We start from the raw sequence: 9,084 nt of genomic DNA on the forward strand, positions 1-9,084 counted from the left end.
ATATCATGTGTCTATTTTATAAAGATAGGCTAAGTAGGCGTTGTCCAGCTTTTCAGAGTCACATGAATCTAGCCGCAGCCACAGAATAAATAATAGTACTAGGTACAGAAGACTCACTCTCTAACAAAACGCGTCTGTTACGATCAGCACAGATACGGCCGCTAGGTGGCGACAGCGCCACGCGCGGTTTATGGCTTTCCCTAAAATTGGTGTGGAACGGATGTACTTTTAGCTACCTGTAGCAAAGCGACGAAATCGTGGAGTGAGCCACGCCTGCCGCCGCCATACAGATGTTACTCAGCCGTATTCGAACAATGAGAAATGTCAAATACTAGATATCGAAACATTGAAACGATATGGATCGGATATCGATACGTTACTTTTGACACTTGTTTGACACTGACATATCCGATCCATATCGTTTCAATATCTAGTATTTGACGTATCTCATTGTTCGAATACGGCTGACGCTCTCACTTTGAAACGTAATTCTCAAATATAACATGAAATGTGCAAGATGCAAGTGTTATTTTAAACCTATATACCTATAAGTACTTACCTAACACTTTCACTGCGTGTGCTATCAAAATCGTCTAACTCTACTCGCTCTATTTTCATACGTTAATCTTCATGCCAAGTTTCATGTAATAAGGTATTTGACTAGAATACTAGTCAAATCAGTTTCTTTTTCGAACTGTCAAAACGATTTAGCTACTATGGAATTTATATGAAACACTAGCATGTGACGTCACGATCAAATTGCCTACTCTTTATAGTTTTATACGGGTTTTAAAATATAAATTGTGTCTAAAAATAACTGCTCTCTACGTTTCTCTATTAATCTTACGGTGCTTTATTTCATGCATGGTGTAAAATAATTTATTTTTCATTTCTCATGCTCTGAAAGAGGGTCATTGTTGTTCTAAAAGGTGTGCAGAAAATGATACGTTTCTGCACTAGAGCATTTTAGGTTCCAAGTACGATTTTTTTTTTACGATAAGCAATTGAAATTTGGGTATAAATGGATTTGTTATATAATTTCAATTCTAATATTTGACTGCCCATTCCATAAATAACGATACTTTTGCCTAAATTGTATGCATTTTACTTTCCTCGTATTCGAGATGAAAAGTAGAGTGTTTAACTCGGGTGTAAGGCATCATTTCAGCCTCGGACTATTGTCGTTCTCACTGCGTTCGAGCGCCAAACTACCTCGGCAGAGATGAGTGCCTTTCATCCCCTGGTTAACAATCTACTATTAAATACCGTATTTAAGCATGTTGTTTTAAAACGAGAGCGTATTTAAATGGGTGAATCTAAAGTAAAGCACGCATCATTTCTGGCCGGGCCGACAAAGCCATACTTAGATTAGATGATTACCGATACCTTATCGTTTGTTTGTTCTGTTTGGGTAACTGTTAAAGATCTGGTTTTTAATGCAGGTGTTTTATTATAGTTACTGTTTTTCGTGGTCCTTTAGTTAGATAATATAACAATAGATTAGGACAAAAAGTACCTAGAGGCTAGCAGTATACCTGTACACATATAGGTACCTACTGATTACCTACCCAATTCCACACTTTTAGCTAACTTGTACTGGTTAGCTGGGTACGTAGCCAACATGCCAGTCGTTTACGCTCCGTAGCGAACGAAACGCCACTGTCATTGTCGCACTAATATGGAAGAGTGATAGAGAGACACAAAGCGTTTCGTTGTCTTAGCGCAAGCGATTGTCACGTTTGCTAGGCACCCTGAGGTTTCTGAAAAAACCCTGACACTCGCCAAGTTCCCCGCAATCCTGCCAAAGAACCAAAAATACTGACACGTCAGGGGAAATCCTGATGTATAGCAGAATCACAGAATAAGTAATAGTAAGTAAGCAAGTAACACTTTATTGTACGGAAGAGAGGAATACAGAACATAAATATAGTACAAGGGCGAACTTATCCCTATACCGTTACCAGTATAACTAAAAATCAAAATATCTCATAGTTTTCACATTATTTCTTTGATATTATAGAATAGTATTTAGGTAAGGATAACGATTGATCAGATTAGCTATATTAAGTTCAAAAATATGCATACGAGTAAACAACCAAGATACCGAAATTGAATACCGGTTAATTTGTATGAAAAATTCGGTCCCTGAGTATAGTACTACCGTACCTACAGAAAAGAAACTTCCTACAGAACCGAAGTTTGACACTGACAGGTTCAGAGACGAATCATGATCATGCTGTCCTTTTATAATGTATGGTATTATCCCTTTCCGCTATTTAGGGTTGTCAAAATTCAAATCATTATCTTATCTGTGGTCGTACACAGTCAAATAATTGCTCGGAGCAATGCTGAGCCGAACGGAGCCGAGAATCGGGCATTCTCGGCTCCGTTCGGCTCAGCATCAGTTTCGCCCCCCTGGCAGAATTAAGTAAGTACATAGATATATATCTCAAGTTTTAACTAGGTATTTGCGAATCCAAGATGGCGGGTTTAGCAAGAAGTCCCGTGCTAATGTGAACCCATACAACCATTTCCAGTCGCCGTTACGACGCGGTGTTGACACATCTTGTGTCGACACCATCTGTTTCGGTCACAATTCCAGTCGCAGAGTCGTCGCCGTGTCGACACAGTTACCAGAAATGGGGAAGGGTCGACACATGACACAAAGTGACATAAAGTGTGGTCGCCGTGTGCACACATTGTTTCGGGTTTGCGACTACTTTATGCCAAAATCATTCGTTCATTCGTTCATTTTGTTCCTGTCAAATGGAAACTGTCAGATGGAAAAATACTTAAATAAAAATAAGTGACATTAATACGCCATCTCTTAAACGGATTACAAGACGTAATTATATATTGTTTGCATTTATATTACAATATGACTTAAATTATTATGGGGAATTAAACTGCTCGAGTGATTTGATAAACTAAGTGTAATATAATCAACGCGCCACCCCATTGTTTTAGTTTAGCCGGAAATGAAATTGTTTACTTCTCAGTGCCTGTGTTCATAACTATATTATTTGAAGCATTTTTAGTACTTCGATGCGTATACTATACTTAAATAACAGAAATAACGCTTTACATACTACGAAACTTGTTAATTATGATGTATAAATATGGTTCAAGGCTGAGAAATATTGCAGTCACAAATGTTTCGACTTTGTGTCGACTCTGTGTTGACACATGACACGCGCTGTCAAAAGTAATAACAAAGTTACTGGTATGTTACTGGATTTGCAAAATGGCTCCTTGTGTTGATTTGTTTTCAGATATTCTCAAAGTGTAAAAATGCCGTGGTCAGAGATGGGCATTAATCGATTAACTGTTTATTCGACTAATTAATGGAATAAAAAAAGTTAATTCTCAAATTTTAATCGCGATTAGTTTAGTCGACCTAACATAGATTGAAATTGAATTAATCTGAATATTAATCGAATAAATTATCGATTAAATCTCGATTGAAAGTTGACAGGGGGCCATTTTTGTACGTAAAAATAATAGAAATGTCTTGCATGCAGATGGTAGCAAAACACTTTGTCATAAAAGTCGAGATGGGTGTCGATATATAGGTTTTAGGGAGTGCCGATTTCGAAAATAATGACCATTTTGGAATCCGAAATGGCGGCCATGCACTGTGTCATAAAAGTCGTCATGGATGTCGTTTTATACGTTTTAGGGGGCCCCAATTTTGAAAAAGATGACCATTTTGGAATCCAAAATGGCGGCCATGCACTATGCCATAAAAGTCGTCATGGGTGTCGTTTTATAGGTTTTAGGGGGCGCAGATTTCGAAAATGATAACCATTTTGTATTCCAAAATGGCGGCCATGCACTATGTCATAAAAGTCGTCATGGGTGTCGTTTTATAGGTTTTAGGGGGCGCAGATTTCGAAAATGATGACCATTTTGGATTCCAAGATGGCGGCCATGCACTATGTCATAAAAGTCGTCATGTATGTCGTTTTATAGGTTTTAGGGGGCCCCGCTTTCGAAAATGATGACCATTTTGGAATCCAAAATGGCGGCCATGCACTGTCATAAAAGTCGTCATGGGTGTCGTTTTATAGGTTTTGGGGGGCGCAGATTTCGAAAATGATGACTATTTTGGATTCCACTTTTATGACAAAATACGTAGCCGCCATCTTGGATTATAAAATGATCATCGTTTTCGAATTCTGCACTCCCTAAAACCTATAAATCGACATCCGTGACGACGCAAGTTATCTTTATTTTCAGATCTAACAAATTGCTACAGAATACAAAGGACAAAAAAGAAGCGAGGAGGTAATGAAACATGCAAAAATACAGATGATTCCTCGACGCAATTGGGTGATTCTTAAATTGTGTCCAGATTTTTATTGGCATAAAAGTTTATATTTTTCACATATTACTAAATCTATGGCAAAAGTTATAATATTGCAATGGATTCCATCGCATGTAGGTATAAGTGGCAATGAGACAGCTGATGCATTAGCAAAACAGGCATGCAGCGATGGCATTGAATTTCACTTGAAACATTATATGGGGGCAATAATGACTGTTTATATTTAGTCAAATTAAAGTGTCGCGAATTGTGGAAGGAATATTTCGACGAGAGATCTAGGGACAAAGGTATTTGGTATAAGACAATACAGCCACAACCCTTTAATTCTCCTTGGATTGATAATAGTGTGTTGTGTAGGCAGGATCTAGTTTTATTATTGAGATTGCGCTCTGGACACATTCCATTGAATAAGTTCGCCTACCTCATGCGTAAAGTGAATTCGGAATTATGCACCTTATGTAATCGCGTCGAGGATGTGTATCATATTTTAATGGAGTGTGTCCGAAATGAGCGACTTAGAAGACAGATATTTCATGACAATGACAGTTCCATTGGGTTATGTAATACCTACCTTTCGAACCCCATGTCTGAGGTTGTTGAAAAGGTACTAAATATTGTTAAGTGCGGTCTGAGGGACAGAAATGTGTGATGTAATTAAACTAGATGTAGCTATTTACTTTCTTTTAACTTTGTTAATTAAGTCTGTTTTTTATGGGGTGACATATTCGTTCAATCGAAAAAGCCCCTTAATAAAGGAAAAAAAAAAAAGTTCCGTGACATTTCGACCTTGTAATTTTTTAAGTAAATGTTTTTGTTTATCTATGAGGATCTCACTAGAATAGTATAATCAAGGTATGTTTATATTTGATGAATGAAATAGTAACGCAAAAAAAAAATATATTTGTGTCTTATATTCCTGCCGAAGACTTTTATTTTACCTTTTCCTTCTACACAAGTTTGGCCAAGTAATAAGAATTTAGGGCACTCAATTTTATTTTCACTTCTACAACAGTAAAGCTACGAGGCCATGTTTTGGTATCGTTTTCGTATAAATTCGCAGTACCAAATTTAGTTAAGGTATCACATTGACACCATTCCGAAGTAAAAACATATAAACTTATTAAAATACTTTCTTTTAAACTCCTCTTCACGCTTAAACTGCTGAACAGTTTTAATTTAAATTTGGTACACATATATTTTGAGTCCCGAGACAGGATATAATAAGTTATCTCAAAAATCACCCTTTAAAGGTGTGAAATGAGGTGTAGGGGGGAATTCAGAATTGACTTCTTGAAGTTAATACTGTTTAAGTTTAGGTTTGAAGTCATGTTTTTTCATCATTTTTAACTAAATCAAAGATGTAGACCGTCCCAAATTTCATATAAATCGGTTCAGCGGTTATTGATTTCCCGTTTTTTTTTTTTTTTCCCCGCCACTTTTCCCCGCCACTTTTCACACCTTCAAAAGATGATTTTGGTTATAAGATCTATCCTATGTCCTGTTCCGGGACGCAAACTATTTCTATACCAAATTTCAACGAAATCGGTTCAGCGGTTAAGCGTCAAGAAGAGTTTCAAAAAAACCGGCCAAGTGCGAGTCGGACTCGCGTATTAAGGGTTCCGTACATTAAGTCCGACTCGCGCTTAACTGCACATTTCTAATAGGTTTTCCTGTCATCTATAGGTAAAGAACTATTTTGTGTATTCAGACGGACATACATACAGACGCACGAGTGATCCTATAAGGGTTCCGTTTTTTCCTTTTGAGGTACGGAACCCTAAAAAGATTTATTTTTATTTTGTGGAATGGTGTCAATGTGATATCTTAAATGGATTCAGCACCCCAGATTTATACGAAAACGATACCAAACACGGCCTAGCACCTTCACTGATATAGATATATCAAGATAAAATTGAGAGCCCTAAATAAACTTTCAAGAGCGGATATCTCAAAAACTATTCAACATATCGAAAAAATTGACGGAATAAACTTGTAACAAATTAAATTACCTTTCATTTTGTATAAGTGGCCATGTCGCTGAGATGCATAGTTTCCGAGATATAATCGAAAAACGGGAAAATGGGACCTTCAAAGCCCCCTCTCTCCCCCCCGCTCAAGGGCTACGGCCGGGGACTTTTGATATGTTCACCTCCTAACTTGTCAAACCGAGTTACGGAGTCAAAAATTGTGTTCCGAGCATTTCCCTCTACAACTTTTGGAGCATTCGTTGCCTGACCTAAGTAGCTTATTATTGAATTTCTTTAAAAACTTTTCTGTAAAAGGTTGACGGGTGTTGGGTGTTTATATGGTTTCGGTCGATTATTATCATTTGCATTGCCCATGATGACTTACTAGAATTACGAGCACACGAGACACTAATAGTAGTTTGACAAACCTTGGTTTTCAAGAGGTATTTTATATTGACATTTGCTGTCACAAATTTGCTGTCAGATTTAGTCGCAAACCGCACGCAAAGTGCACACAAATGTGTCGACACCTTGTTACGGAAAAGTGTAGACACGGCGACGACACTTTGTTTCGAAACAATTCTAGACACATTGTGTGGACTCTGTTACGACACATCTGACATTTAGTTACCACTTTGTGATTCTGCGACTGGAATGGTTATATGGGAAACCTCAACGTCTGAAAGGATGTTACTGTTTGAACGCCCGGCCGTAGAACCTAAAGGTAAATAGGCCGAGGAAAAGTGTAAATAAACCGTCTTAGGTTTATGGGAACCAACTTGTATACTTACTTTTGGAATTTGCACTAACTAAGCGTCTACTAAAGTAAGGACGCAAAGCACAAAGAATTTCGTACATGGACCCGCCTGTTCCTATCTCCATCGCACGCGCATACTTTGCTGTCCCACTCGCAGAGTATCATTGAGCCGGCATCATGGGCAATAGAAATAGGAACAGGTGGGTGCAATGTACGGAATTCTTCGTCGTTAGCGTCCTTGCATTAGAGTCAGTATAGCCAAGTTAACTCTACACGAACTTTGAATCTTTCATACATTTTTCCCGCACTTTTGCGCATTTTTTGTGATACGGCAATATTCTTAAGATTTTCTCTTTAAGTACTGAAATTTAAGGCAACCTTAAAATTCTTAAAAGTGTAGTTAGGTACCTATCGGCATCAGTTATGCGGTGTCCGAAATGTCCGGATGCGGCGCCAATGTACAGTGTGATAATCGCATTAGACTCATTAGAGCCTCGTTTTTAGTCAAATGTACCTAAGTCTATTTATAATATAATTATTCCGGTTGTAGGTTTCTTAATAATCCTATGGTTTTCAAAGTACCTATGAATTTTCTTAAATTGAACATTTCCATACTAATTCTTTCGCCCAAATCTGTTAAAATACCGTTAATTCAAAATGAACTCTACGGCAAGCTAATAAAGTCAAAAATCGCTCGTATCAATCATTACAAGTACGGAGTTTTCCCGCGCTTTTTCAAGAGTTCATTGCCGGTCATGGAACAGGTATTTGGATTTAGCGCAATCCAATTTGAATCTTATTACAATGATTTTATAGTTGACATTTAATTGCGCTATCTTTTTCTCACGATCAGCATTCTGAATTCGAAAAGTACGAGTCCTTTGAGTTTTTTTAATTTTAAGAAGTGTTTTAGTTTTTGTCAAAAAATTTAAATATTTCTTAATTACTTCTTATTTACAAAAAATAAAATCCTCAATGCTTTCTCTCTATCGCTACACATCTATACACTGAAGTTAACAATATACCTAGTTTTTGTAATCATGAGCGTAGCGAGTGATCCTAATTAAGAAACCTGAGTATAGCGAGACTCAAGACTCAAATCAAAAGGCACAAAGGTGCAAATACATCTATCTATATGACTATGTAAGTTTATATAGACTTGTAGAGTCAGATTTGCGATATGATGATGATAGAGTTATATTTTGACCGCTGATTCTCATTTTTCAATTTAAAAATATTAAATTATCAACATGTAGTATGGTGGTATGGTAGTGGTGGGTACTTAATGTAAACTTGAATATGGTATTTAATCATGTCGAGCGATCTTTACGGATGCGACCATAAGTGTAGTTTACACCCAAATACCCAAAAACCATGAATCGCCAGTCAACCAATACATTTCACTTTAATTTCTACATTTAGTATCATTTTACATCAACACAACCAGAACGGGGCGTGTAAAGAAACGTCTTAAACGCCTTTATTTTAGTGGCTTAAATGACTCACATCCAGGCTATAATTGTTTAAAAAAAAACTTATTTCAGCACTGGCGGTTAAGGCGTTTTTAAAATTGAACTCGCGTGTTGAGCCTACGCCCACATACCTGTACCATAGCCATAAAGGTTGATTTTTTCCAATGAGGTTTCCTACGACTCTTCCCAGAAGTTGGAATAATGGAATGCGGCGCGACAAAGCCAACCTGTTCCGAAATTAAAAAAAATGGTCGTTGAAAAAAAGCGGGCTCAGCTGATTCGGCTTTGAGGCGCCCCTGTACCACGAAACGCTGGGACAGCGGTCTTATCGCAAAACTGTCGTTTTTCGATTTAATTTAAGGCTCAATAATTCAATTTTCTTAAGTTATTTCTGCTCTAGATTATTTCATTATCAATAGAAATTACTATAAACAGTTTATTAAAGTTTTTTTTGGTATTTTTCATTCATAAATCAACGCAAACATCTCGCAACGAAAAATGTACACTAAATGGATTTTAGGCGTTATTACTATGAATAGTGGTAATTACACAGTGAATTCT

This window comes from Cydia splendana, chromosome 24 (assembly GCF_910591565.1).
Source record: "Cydia splendana chromosome 24, ilCydSple1.2, whole genome shotgun sequence".
Classification (NCBI taxonomy): Eukaryota; Metazoa; Arthropoda; class Insecta; order Lepidoptera; family Tortricidae; genus Cydia; species Cydia splendana.